The following is a 12,624-nucleotide window of genomic DNA, read 5'->3' as shown; positions in this document are numbered from 1 at the left end:
AAGTCGAACAGAAGGATGAGTGAGCCAGCGAAGAAGTGCCTGATCCAGGAGATTTCGAAATTGTCCTCAACTGTGCTGACGATCTGTCCGATTGGCAGTGTAAATATGGTAGCGGAGCGGATGACGTAGCGAGGCCAGAATTAATTCATCCTTCCCACCACTGTCCTCTTTCCAAAGTAGACAATCGGCGCTATTGGAGACAATTTTACCTCAGGCTTTTTCAGCCCAGGAAAACCCAGCACCTGTTGCAGGATTTACAAGTGTCCCTATTTTCCAGGGACAGTTCCAGATTTACAGAAGCCGTCCTGGTTTCTGATTTGATCCTGGAATATCCCGCTTTTCCTTAGGACATCCTTATTTTCATCAGAGAAATGTTAGAGGTATGCAGCCCCTGAGCCAAGGAGATAAGTAAATATACAACCTTTGGAAGACATCTGAAGGCAGCCCTGTATAGGGAAGATTTACAATGTTTAATGTTTCATTATGTTTTTATATGTGTTGGAAACTCTGCAGAGTGGGTGGGGTATAATAATAATAATAATAATAATAATAATAATAATAATAATAATAATAGTTGTTATAGGATGTCCCTGTTTTCATCAGATAAATGTTGGAGGATATTCTGTTGCTGTGCATCCTTCCTCTGGTGCAATTCCTTAAGGTCACCTTTGAAGGTTACAGAGCAGCAAAAACAAAAACAAAAAAGACATGGGAGATGATGCTCTTCCAGTGTAGTGTTTGAAATGGGAACTCCATGCATTTTCACCCACAGTGTGCTGCCTCACCTGAGGCCTGGCAGTGGTTCCTCAAGATCTTAGGCCCAGGTCTTTCCAAACCCTGAAATTGGAGGCCTTGTTAATTGGAAATTCTGCAGATCAAACCTGCAGCATATGGGTCCTAAGCTCCTCCCTCTCAAGTGCCACCAAGATCCTTCCATTGCATCAGTTCGAGGAATCCACGTCTCCTGTTTGGTGGTGGTCCAAAAATGTAGAGTTAGCAGGTAAGCGCACACATAAACCATCAGTGATAGAGCAAGCACTTGAAGCAATTAATAAGTAGAGGTGAAGGTCATGGACAATTGTCAGAGTTTCCTCAGCCGTGCCTCCATTACTGGTTATTTGACATTGCTCGACTTTTTCAGAAAGCTTCCAAAACATGAATGTAAAATTCTTTCCTTATCAAATCCCCCGTGTCTCCAGCCACCCACTGTAGCAGAAATGCAATCAGTTGCCTTTGTACTGATAACAAGGAGCTGAATAATAGGCCCATTATGATGGAAGAGTTCAACAACACTTTAGGTAACGCGATTATTTAGACATAATTGGCATTTCAGAACTATGACTCACAGGGGGCTATTTTAAAATGCTTGCAAACGAATGAAACTCACGAAGCCTAGTTACTAAGTGCAAGAATAGTAATGGGTGTGCTTTTTTGTTGAATTTAGTTCTGCACACAGTGAGGCTGCTTAACGTCCATTGACTACAATAGTATTTAGGCCATTTTAACTAGGTGCAGAGTTGTAACCCTTGGCGTTGATTTGTTTTATGCGTATGGGTCATCATCTTGGACAATCTGAAATAATGCCATTTGGCTGCCTAGTGGGGAAAAGAGAGTCAGACTTTAAATCCATCCCTCTTCTCTCTCTTACCAACAGCTGGCAGGTGCTATTTTCATTTCTCCTGTTAGGTTTTTCTCACTGGGATTGTCAGTGTTTTTATTATTCTTGTTCTTATTCCTCTGTTTTATTGTCCTCTGCTTTTAAGAAACTTGCGACTGAAAAGTACATTGTATTTCTTTGCCCTGCAGAAGAAGACTAAATTACTGACAAGAACATGCAATCCCATGCAGAGAGAAATCATGCATGCAGCAGTTTCCATTTGCCATTCCCTGTCCAGTTAGCAATAGATGCACAAAACCTTCATCCATCGTTAAGGATGGGGGATAGATCTGAATCTGTTCACATTTAAAGGTGAACCTAACCAATCCACACTTTCCTTTAAAAATGCGTGAAACAAAATACAGGCAGCCTTTGAAATTCAAGCTTGTCTGAATTTTGCAAAGCAGTTATTTAGCCAAGTAATGAATTGATGCTTTTGAATTCTGGTGCTTGAGGAGAATCTTGAGAGTCCCATGGACTGCAAGAAGATTAAACCTATCCATCCTTAAGGAAATCAGCCCTGAGTGCTCACTGGAAGGACAGATCCTGAAGCTGAGGCTCCAATACTTTGACTACCTCATGAGAAGAGAAGACCCCCTGGAAAAGACCCTGATGTTGGGAAAGATGTAGGGCACAAGGAGAAAGGGACGACAGAGGACGAGATGGTTGGACAGTGTTCTTGAAGCTACCAGCATGAGTTTGACCAAACTGTGGGAGGCAGTGGAAGACAGAAGTGCCTGGCATGCTCTGGTCCATGGGGTCACAAAGAGTCAGACACGACTAAATGACTAAACAACAACAACAACAACAATGTGTGCCAGAAAAAGGTATGCAATATTTTGGAGAATTTAATAAAATATGAAAATGCATTATATTGAGGAAATCGTTGCAAAAATCTGTATATTAGGCAAAATTGCACAGAAAATGGTTTATATGAGAAACTCACACTAAAACTCACACTGATGGATTTTCATGAGGACTTAAAAAACCCCAGCAGTTTTAGTGAGGCAATTGAGATTGTGATAATAAAAAAAACCAGGAAGGAAGGATTAAATGCTGTGCTTCCTCAGTGCTATTTTCCCTGAACTCCTGCACCACACACCTAGTTTGGTCCTCAGAGAGCTGACAAAGACATGGAGCAGGACGGGTAGAGAGGCAGGAGGAAAGCTCTGTGGCCTTTTGCAGCAATGAGCTCCTAAAATGAGGGAATGCAGAGGACTTGGGCATTTTATAAGGGCCAGCAGGCCCCATATTCAAATCAGAAGGCTTGGATTCTTCTGCAATTCCACCCACAGCACAGAGCAAAAGCTAGAATGAGGGTGGCCTACTTTGTACGTGGACCATTTAAAAAAAAAAACATTTTCCTCCAGCGGCTTGTGTCTCCAATTTTACCACCAGTCGTTGCATTGCCAGCTGCTCCCCCAACCTCTGCCCTTCCCGTCAACATTGCCAATGTGTTTTTGTTTCTTTGGTGCCCTTGCATGCAGCTGGGAGCTCAGAACAGTCATTTTGATCATCCCTCCTCAGATGTCTCTCCTAACCTCACCACCAGCTGTTTTCATCACCACTTACCGTCGCTTCTCCTTGTGATCTCCTTTGCCTCGCTGTGGCATCTTGAGGCTTCAGAGGTCACCAGTTATTTGGAGCAGAGGAGAATATAATCTCCCGTAGACAATGCCAGGAACTCATGTTGCTTTTCAGTTTAACGGTTGCTTAAAAAGCTTAGGGACATAAAGCTGCAAAATCTCTCCAGATGAGGACCTATATTTTGAAAGGACGCCCACTTGAGAGAAACAGATATGACCATTGTCATTTTCTTATTTCCAAGAGAAGATGCTGGCATAGTCTAAAGCCAGAGGTATATTTATTTTTATTGTTTGTTTCTTAATAATATCTCCAGACTATCCTTCATTTTTAACTATCTCATGGTAGAATACAATAGGATAGCATTTCCAGATTAATGGACTGGACCGCTTCAAACTGAGGTAGATGTTTACATTTTCAATCCTCCATGTTAAAAACACACACACTGTAAATAAGGATAAAAACAGCAACAGCTGGTCTGGTTTTCTGTCTGCAGGACATTTATTTAATGCAGAGAAGAGATTAAAATCAGAATGCCCCACCTATAGCCTGAAGTGGTGCGATCCTTTCTACCACCTCATCATTCCCTCAATTTCCAGAGTTTGGAAATAAATGTAGATTCTTATGAAGCCAAAAACAGCATCAGCTATGGCTTGGATGGAGGTATCAGCAAGTTTAAGTGAACTCCAAGGTTTGCAAAAGAACAAAATACCTTAGAAATTAAGAGGAGAATGTCCAAAACAACCCAGTGATGACTGAGCATGTTCATTGGCCACAGAATGAGCTGACTATTGGGGAAAGGGAGAATGGAAAACCTGATGGAGGGGAAATGGAATGAAGCATAATGGAGAAAGGTGTGGCTAGCTGACTAGAACACTGAACAGGAACACTTCATACTGTGCAGTATTATGCAGGTGTAGGATTGGCCTATGAAGGCTACTTCACCCATTATGTTTTTAGCCATTGCAGCTCATTATTGAGGTTGCACCAGCAGTGCCACTGGTTTGGAGTGCAAAATGGCCCCCATACTTTCAGTGGTTAAAATAAACGTTTGCATGTTGCTGGTCCTCTTAGCAACAAATGTTAGAACCCATCCTTGGCTTTCCCTTGCCTTCTGTAAGTTGATGCTTAGCCAGGTGCACAAAACTTTGAGCACTGAATTTGATGAGGGCCCGGTAATAATTAGGCATGCTTACACACACACACACACACGTCTGCCCCCCCCCCCTCAGTAGCAATCTCAAAACTGTTAGCCAGGGTCTATTCTATGAGAATAGAAGGGTGAAGGGGGAGGGGATGACAACCCCTTTGACAAATCAGATGTCCCGCTTGAAGGACAATGTCAGGCCTTGAAATAGTTACAAGATGGAGTTGTGGTAGCCTGCTCCTCCCAAATCTGCACGTTCGTGGGCATGAAAAACAAACTCCAGCATCCAACACAGCTCACTCGCTGCCTCCTGGCTCAGGAAAACTGGCAAGAGAATTAACCAGAACATTCTGAAAAGTAACTAAGGAACAGAAATATCCATTTCTTTGAATTCATCAATCACAGAAACGACCAAAAATTCTGTACTGAATAAATGATGCTAAATATTTGCATGGGCAAACTGACTGAAAGAAAGAAATGTGAAGTGATCTATATATTTTTCCTGAACTTAATCCAGCTGAAAAGAAGTTTTAAGGTTAAGAAAATGAGATGCATTCCGTGGTAGTTTCCATTTCTTTTTGTCTTATGGACTCCTGCTTTTTGTGAAAGTTATTATATTTTGGTGTGTATGAGAGAGAGAGAGAGAGAGAGAGAGAGAGAGATCCAGAAAATCATGAAAAACTCATCAATTTTATTTCTAGTCCCTAAAAGTTCACTTTAAGCAACCAACAACTTTAGGGGTTAAGTACTTCAGGTTTCCTTACTGTTCTTAGCAAAAGAAATGATTGACATGACACAACTGCATTCTGTGTCCTCCTGCACTACATCAAATTCACTGGTTGCCACGTTACCAGGGAAATAAGGGGGTCTGGGCAGGGAGAGATGTTGGGTGGCAGCAGCTATGGATTTCCCATATTGGGTAGACCAGTCCTTCAATAGCAAAGAACTACCTACTGGCCCATCTAATTATTTTAGTTCTCTCATTATTGAACTGTAGCTCAATGTTAGTCAACAGGGTTTCACACTATCATCTTGAGATCAACACAAGGGTCTCAGAAGTCATGGGACATGGATGATAAAGGAAAGATGCACAACACTGGGCTTCCAATCCCTAAATATCTAGTAGACTGTTTAGTTGATCTCATGCTCATTCCAGTGGAGGCTGGTCCATTGGTGCAAGTGGGGCACCATCCCTCCAACCCCAATCTGCCTTACTTAGTCCAGCCCAGGGGGCGGTGGTGCTCCCTGTCAGCTTTTTCCTCTTTGGTTGCCACTGTAGAACTCAGCAGGGAGGAGGATGGGCGCAAAACCAAAATTAGTTGGCTCTTTGGCACCAGTTCCATCTACTGTTGGTTTCTCTACCCCACCAACCCCATTGGGCACCATCCACCACCGGGCTTATTCTGTCCGCTTGAAGGATCATGTGATCATTATGATCTCTTGCTGATACAGCCTGCTTGAAAGAAACTGTGACTTCATGCTGATATCATAATTAGTTGTGACCTCACACTGAAGCTGTCTCCCTGCAAAAGGCTGGCCACTGTGATCTTCGTGCTGATGCTGCCTGCTCAGATGTGAGAGCCTGGCCCTCTATTTGGCCATCAAATGTGAATTTCTGAGTATACACAATACTCATCCTGGACAAATCGTAACACTGCCAAGATTAGCTGCACTCAGGAAAATGCTGTGGCATTGGTACACGTCTGATAGTTACCTTGTATAAGGAAGACCCTGCAAAAAGAGCAACTCCAAAAGGCCTGTCAACTAGCATGTAGCTAGTTCGCGTCCCCGCTCCTCCACATGCAGCTGCTGGGTGACCTTGGGCCAGTCACACTTCTCTGAAGTCTCTCAGCCCCACTCACCTCACAGAGTGTTTGTTGTGGGGGAGGAAGGGAAAGGAGATTGTTAGCCACTTTGAGACTTCTTAGGGTAGTGATAAAGCAGGATATCAAATCCAAAACTCTTCTTCTCTTCTTCTAGTTGTGGAAAACTGAACTCAAATGTTTTCCTAAACTTTACTCCTGGAATTTAACCTTCTTTCTGCTAAACAGTTTGCCTCTGCTTAATCATTAACACAGAATCCAACTTCATTTTTGGAGGATTAAAGAGGACTTAACAAGAGTTGTGTGTACTGGCAATGCGGGGAACACATTTTTAAAATAAGTGAGACATACGAAGTTGCTTATCTGTAATTGTTTATCATGACCTTCTTTCTGCAAATTGGTTTTTTGGGGTGGGGTTTCTCTGGAACTGTTTGCTTGTGCTTCTTTCCAAGCCAACCTAATATATTACTTCCCCTAAGATATTGTGAGGCACTGAACTACATTCTTGCTTGAAATCCATATACATAACCTCCAATTCTTTTATTTCCCTTTCTGCAGTTGCAGCTCTCTATGTTTTTCTTATAAGTGAAGCCAAGTAAGTCTAGCAACCATAATATTACTTATTTCTATGTTTGTCACCATATGATCTATACACTAACAGCAATCTGGTCTACCTGTTAGGACATTCAGAATGGACTGGGAAGGAGAGCCAAGGGCATCTCTACCAAAGACAGTGAATTTCTTGCTTTGTCATAATAATAATTATGATGTCAACTAACCCCCATCACTTTCCCGCACTCCACAACACACCTTTTCTGATGCTACTCAGTCAAGCTTGGAACTTCTCTGTTGAACACTGCAACCACTGGGTGCTGGGCAAGTCACCTCTGCATAGACCTGCCTCACTATTAGGCAGAGGGTGATGGCTGCCTCAAGCAATGAATGCTAGCATGCCTAGAAAGAGCTCAGATTTTCTGTAGTCGCAGCAACAACAACAGCAGTAGAAACAACATGCATGTGCCGCTTAAAACCAAATGGTAGTGTCTATTCCAGATTAAACATCTAGTTTGGAAGCGCCTTTAGATCCTTCATTTGCCCCTTTAGCATCCACAACAAAATTCTGGTTCATTTCAGCTGTTGACACATGGGAAACATTTCTGCACATTGAATTTTGGTCTTCTCCTTCCCATTTGTTTTTTATATATATATATATAAATTTTTTATTAAAGTTTTTCAATACAATTGCATGTTTGGTAAAACAACATTGATTGTTTAACATCTTTTCATTACTACTTTGGACTTCCTCGCGTCTCCTGTTCCCACTTACATCATTGTGAAATTATTTTCAAGCAAATTATCATTTTGTTCTCAGTCTTAAATTCAATCATCAAAAATACAGTCTCTTCCTTTCTCTTACAAGAAATATATACTTTCCTTATTTCCTTTATAATCAAACTCATATCTAGTTTAGTGGCCCATTTGTAGTCACAATATAAAGCAAAACTTAATATTGAAAACGGGATGAGCCCATAGCTGTAAACTTTTCCCTTTTCTTGCGAGGAATCCTATTCAGAATAAGGGAATTTCCCTTTAAAAAAGGGAAACATTGACAGCTATGGATGAGCCAAAGGGCTTTCCCTCCCCTCCCCACCTTTATATGCAATGCAGGTAATGAAAGCCTATTTGCTGTCTTCATACTTACAAATTTATAAAACAGAGTTCTGCCCATATGGAAAAGGAGAATTTATCCATCAGGCAGAAAAGTGCTTAAACACCTTAAAATGCATTGCCCTTGAGCAGAGCCACACAAAAAAGCATTAGAGTTCCCATCTGGCATGGCTCCAATGGCCGGCAAAGTTTCTGTTTAAATTCTCATCTGCTGCTATGGCCCTTGTGATGAGTTGTGGCTTCTGGTTTCCTGCCAGCTTCTGTCCTGCTTAGTGCTGTTTTGTCTTTCCACCCCACCATTTCTGCTTCCTTCCTGGCTATAAGGTTCACTGTTTGCTTCCTGGGGCTGGAGTTGCCTTTGCTGTGGCTTTCCTGTATAGTCTGGAATCCTCCTAGACCAGGATTTCCCAAGCTGTTTTTGGACTACAGCTCTCATCATCCCTAGCGAGCTAGACCAGCAGTCAGGGTTGATGGGAAGTGTAGTCCAAAAAAAGGTGGTGACCCAAGTTTGAGAAACCCTGTTCTAGACTAGTACCAGGGCTGTCCTCACCAGAAGAAAGGATGTGGTGACTTCAACAAATCGGGGGAATGTGTTTCCTCACCCCACCTGCAGCCTTCTGTGGAAGGGTGTGTCATGTGACCTCTGCTGTTCCTCCATAATTAGCTAGCTGCCCTCAGGTGTGATGGAAGACACTCCTGTTGCCAGCATTTAAATTATATCCAGTCAGCTTTCCATATTATGTAGGAGGAGGAGGGGAGCATCATCTTAGCCTTACCCCCAGGCTTCAAAATGTCTTGGGCCTAGTCAAGTGTAAAGAAAGATACATAAAGATACATACAAGTCCCTTCACTAGTCTACAAGCACACCTGAAAAGACAAGAGTGAAAACCAGTGAATTGAATTCAGCTGTCAGTTTGGTCTTCACCTGCCTGCCTGCTCAGAATCACCTGTTGCCTCCTCATCTTCCTTCAGTTGGGGAAGGAAAGTTAATTTTAATACCTGACAGCTGGGTGGTTGGGTCAAGTAGAAGCTAAACCACTTCTTCCTTTTTTGTGGAGTCTGGCCTCTACCAAAGGAGAGACTATTACCTGCTTTGCAGCAGACTGGAACACAGAGCATCTTGAGGTAAGCCTGATCCATAATATGAAAGAAAGTAGTTGATCCTCTACAAGGCACTTTGTTGATTTTCTCGAAGTGGAGGAAGAGAAAATGAAGGCTTAGTGCATTTAGCAGGGAAGGGAACCAGCGAATGGTTCTCTCTTGTCTTTTCACCGCAAGGGAAAGAGCTGCAGCATCTCTTGGGGGTGATGGTGTCTCTCTTCACCCCAAGCACTGGTGGTTCAATGGAGCAGTATCTTTTATGAGGGTTGGCAGAGCAGTAGGGTTGGGTATATGTCAATTGGGTGTGGTGGTCTGGCACCATTTTCTCTTAGTCCTCTAAGACCACGTGAGTCCTTGTCATTTGTGTTAATATCCATTCCTTTGTGTACTTTTCTACTTCACTAAGGCAGACTAAAATCCTTGCTTCACCCACAGACATGACTTGGAAGGGTGAGGAGTTTGTGGAAACCGCCTTTTAACCCCTCTTTGAGGCAGTCTATGCATCCATGGTTTCCTCACATGGAGTGCTCAGAATGGCCTACTTCCATTCCACCATGCAGGCTTTGCTACTTAGAGTAGGCCTTGTTGACACCAAGCTCACTAACTACAGACTGGCTTCCTGTCCTACAGCACTTTGTGAGGACAGATGCCTATATATGCATGGCAGACAAGCCGACTGTAATGCCAAGTATATCAACACTCCAAATAATGGAAAGTGCACCAAAGGCAAACACCATATTTATTTTTTCTTGCAGGAAAATGGTGGCCATTTTGGGTGTCATGATCTTGTGCAATTTCATGCTGTGATTCCCCCCCCCCAAAAAAGTGGGTTTTTTTCAGGAATGATGCCCAAATAATGCATTTTGGGATGCTGCACAAGATCACAGACCCAAAACAATGCTTTCTTAGAGGGAAATAACAGCATGAAATTGTGTAAGAAAAAAACGGATGTTCTAGTTTTTCCAGGACACTTGCAGGGTATGGAAAAGGCAGGTTTAGCTCTCAACAATTTGCCCCTTAACTCATCTAGCACGGTTATCTTGGACCCATTGCTATTCCAAGGATGTACCAAATTGTGTGGGAGCCTTTTCTTCCTTCTCCTAAACCTTAGCCTGCCACTCCTTCCTTCAGGGCTGGGCCCGGCTACTTGGCTCACTTTTTCTCATTTTTAACAATTCAGAGGAAGCCCCAAATCAGTTTGCTGAGGTGGCCCACCTAGGCTGGTCTATCCATCAGTGTTGGGCTGTTTCCCAAGCCCAAGACAGTGGGCTCCTAAACTGTATTTGTAAAGGGCGGGAATGAGAATTGGAGACAGGAATCAGTGCTAACAGTGGAGGGTGGGGGGAAGAAGAGTATTGGGCAATGTCGTAGTGGGAGGTAACAGCCTACCACCCTCATTTTGGAAGGAAATGCTCTTCTGTTTGCTTCCCTCGTTCTTTGGTATATGGCTGCAGCGGTATTTTTAATTGCTGTGTTTTCCTGACATTTATTTTCTGGTCTTGCCATCACTTCTATTTTGCTCAGCTCTCTGTGTGGGTTCCTAACGTTGGATGCAGTTCCAGTGTTGGACTGCCAGCATTTAAATGCAGAATCAAACAGAGATACAAATGCAGTTTTACCAAGTCATAACTCCTGAAGGCATAAAGCTTTATGATGGTTAGCCAAGCACTTGACTGTGGGGGTGGTTTTACCCTTCAGTATTTCCCAAGTGCCTAGATGAATTTCTTTATAAGTGTCCATTTGAAAATACAGGATTACTTTAAAAGCCACTTTCTAAATTCTCGATCTGCTTTCTGTCAGCCTTAGCCATTTGCAAGGCTTTGGGAGGAGAATATTTTGTGTTATCTTTGGCCCTGCGGACCTTTGCGGAAGATTCTGTGTATAAGCAAATGTTTCAGTTCAATGTGGTGAAGAGTGTGTGCATGAAACAAGGATGTGGGAGCTGCTGATGGCTTTTTGAAATGAGAAATAAAAAATCCTATGATTGGCAGAATACTCACAACAGGCCAATGAGGATTGGCAATTTAGAACAGAAATGGACACAGGGTAGATCTGGGTCTACTGATAGATCTCTAGGTGATTTGCAGCAGATTGAGAAGGATTTCTGGCTCCTAATTGTTTAACAAAATCTCTCTCTCTCTCTCTCTCTCTCTCTCTCTCTCACACACACACACACACACACACACACACACACACACGATACTGATGAAATGAAGAAAACACAGTAACCAGGAGTGGATTTTTATGTGGAAGGGCCAGGAAATTATTTTAAGTGTAACTGTTTTGCATCTGCCCCGGTTGATGGAAATTGAGGCAATAATAATAATAATAATAATAATAATAATAATAATAATAGGATCCTGCAAGCATGAAGTCTGCCCACCATGTTGTAGAAGGACTTGTGGTGTACATGCTAACCCCTGACTTGGAGAACTTGCAATTGTTCTCTACTGCAGAACCCACGCTACGGAAATTCCTTCCCAGAGAGGTTTGACTCCCCCAGCCTGAGTGTGGGCAGAAGTTCTGCCTCCTTGTTGTTATACTGAATTGCCTTATCCTACCCTTTGATTTTAATGTATGACTTCGATTTTAGTCAGCTTGGCATTGTGTTTGTTACACGTTTTATCATTTTGTTGTGTTAGAGAGAGTTTATAAAGAAAAGGGGTGCACATATTTTGAAATACATAAGCAATGCTGAGAGGTTTTGGGGTATCAGTGTCTTTGTCAGACCAGACTCAATCAGACCAGACTCAATTACAGTGGTACCTCAGGTTACATACGTTTCAGGTTAAAGACTCCGATAACCCAGAAATATTACCTCAGGTTAAGAACTTTGCTTCAGGATGAGAACAGAAATCATGCAGAGGTGGCGCAACGGCAACGGGAAGCCCCATTAGCTAAAGTGGTGCTTCAGGTTAAGAACAATTTCAAGTTAAGAACAGACCTCCAGAACAAATTAAGTTCTTACCACTGTATTTCCATTGAAAAGGCTAAGGTTTTTAGACCTGCTTGAAAAGAGAGAGATGGCATTGGCATTCCCTAAGAGCACCATTTTCTTTCTTTCTTTCTTTCTTTCTTTCTTTCTTTCTTTCTTTCTTTCTTTCTTTCTTTCTTTCTTTCTTTCTTTCTTTCTTTCTTTCTTTTCATTCATTTATATTTGTATACCAACCTTCACGGGGCATAAAAATACAAAATGAAACAATTATATACCATTGGTCTTCCTGACTGCTGCTCTGCCAGTCCCAGTTACCACTGACTATAATTCTGCCATGCTATTATGCTGTAAAACACTATGCAAAGTGGCGACATCAATATTATCTATCATGTATCTGGATCCTTTCTTTCCTGCTGCCCTAAAAAACACACCACAAGTTTATCTGAAATGCTTACCAGTATCTTTCTATGTGGCTACCTACCTCTCCTATCATTCTATTTATTTTACTGCAAGAGGAGACCCCGAAAAATGCATATTTCCTGCTGCCATCCTTGAGGGTTTGGGACCGTTTAGTGTGTGTGTGTTTTTCTTTTTAAAATAATCCTTTCGAAGTTTTGGGTAAGCTAAACCAATTGTGAGACTCCTCAGTTATTTATTATTGCTGCTGGCACGGTTTGAAACTATTTGAAATGGAGCCACATTTGGCTTC

At 42.3% G+C, this 12,624-nt stretch overlaps 2 long non-coding RNA genes across 2 annotated transcripts in view; both read right to left on the bottom strand.

Moving 5' to 3' along the window:
- LOC309371241 overlaps positions 1-12,624 on the bottom strand; it is a 65,790-nt gene that overhangs the window by 22,503 nt on the left and 30,663 nt on the right. The gene's annotated exons all lie outside the window — the stretch shown is intronic.
- LOC309371287 lies at positions 4,487-7,066 on the bottom strand. The gene is made up of 3 exons (XR_014169015.1): positions 7,022-7,066; positions 6,103-6,250; positions 4,487-4,712 (listed from the first exon to the last, which is right to left on the bottom strand). It is a non-coding gene; the product is annotated as an uncharacterized lncRNA (long non-coding RNA).

This window comes from Podarcis melisellensis, assembly GCF_964234715.1.
Source record: "Podarcis melisellensis genome assembly, chromosome: 5".
Taxonomy (NCBI): domain Eukaryota; kingdom Metazoa; phylum Chordata; class Lepidosauria; order Squamata; family Lacertidae; genus Podarcis; species Podarcis melisellensis.
This window is presented reverse-complemented; position numbering and strand designations above follow the sequence as displayed.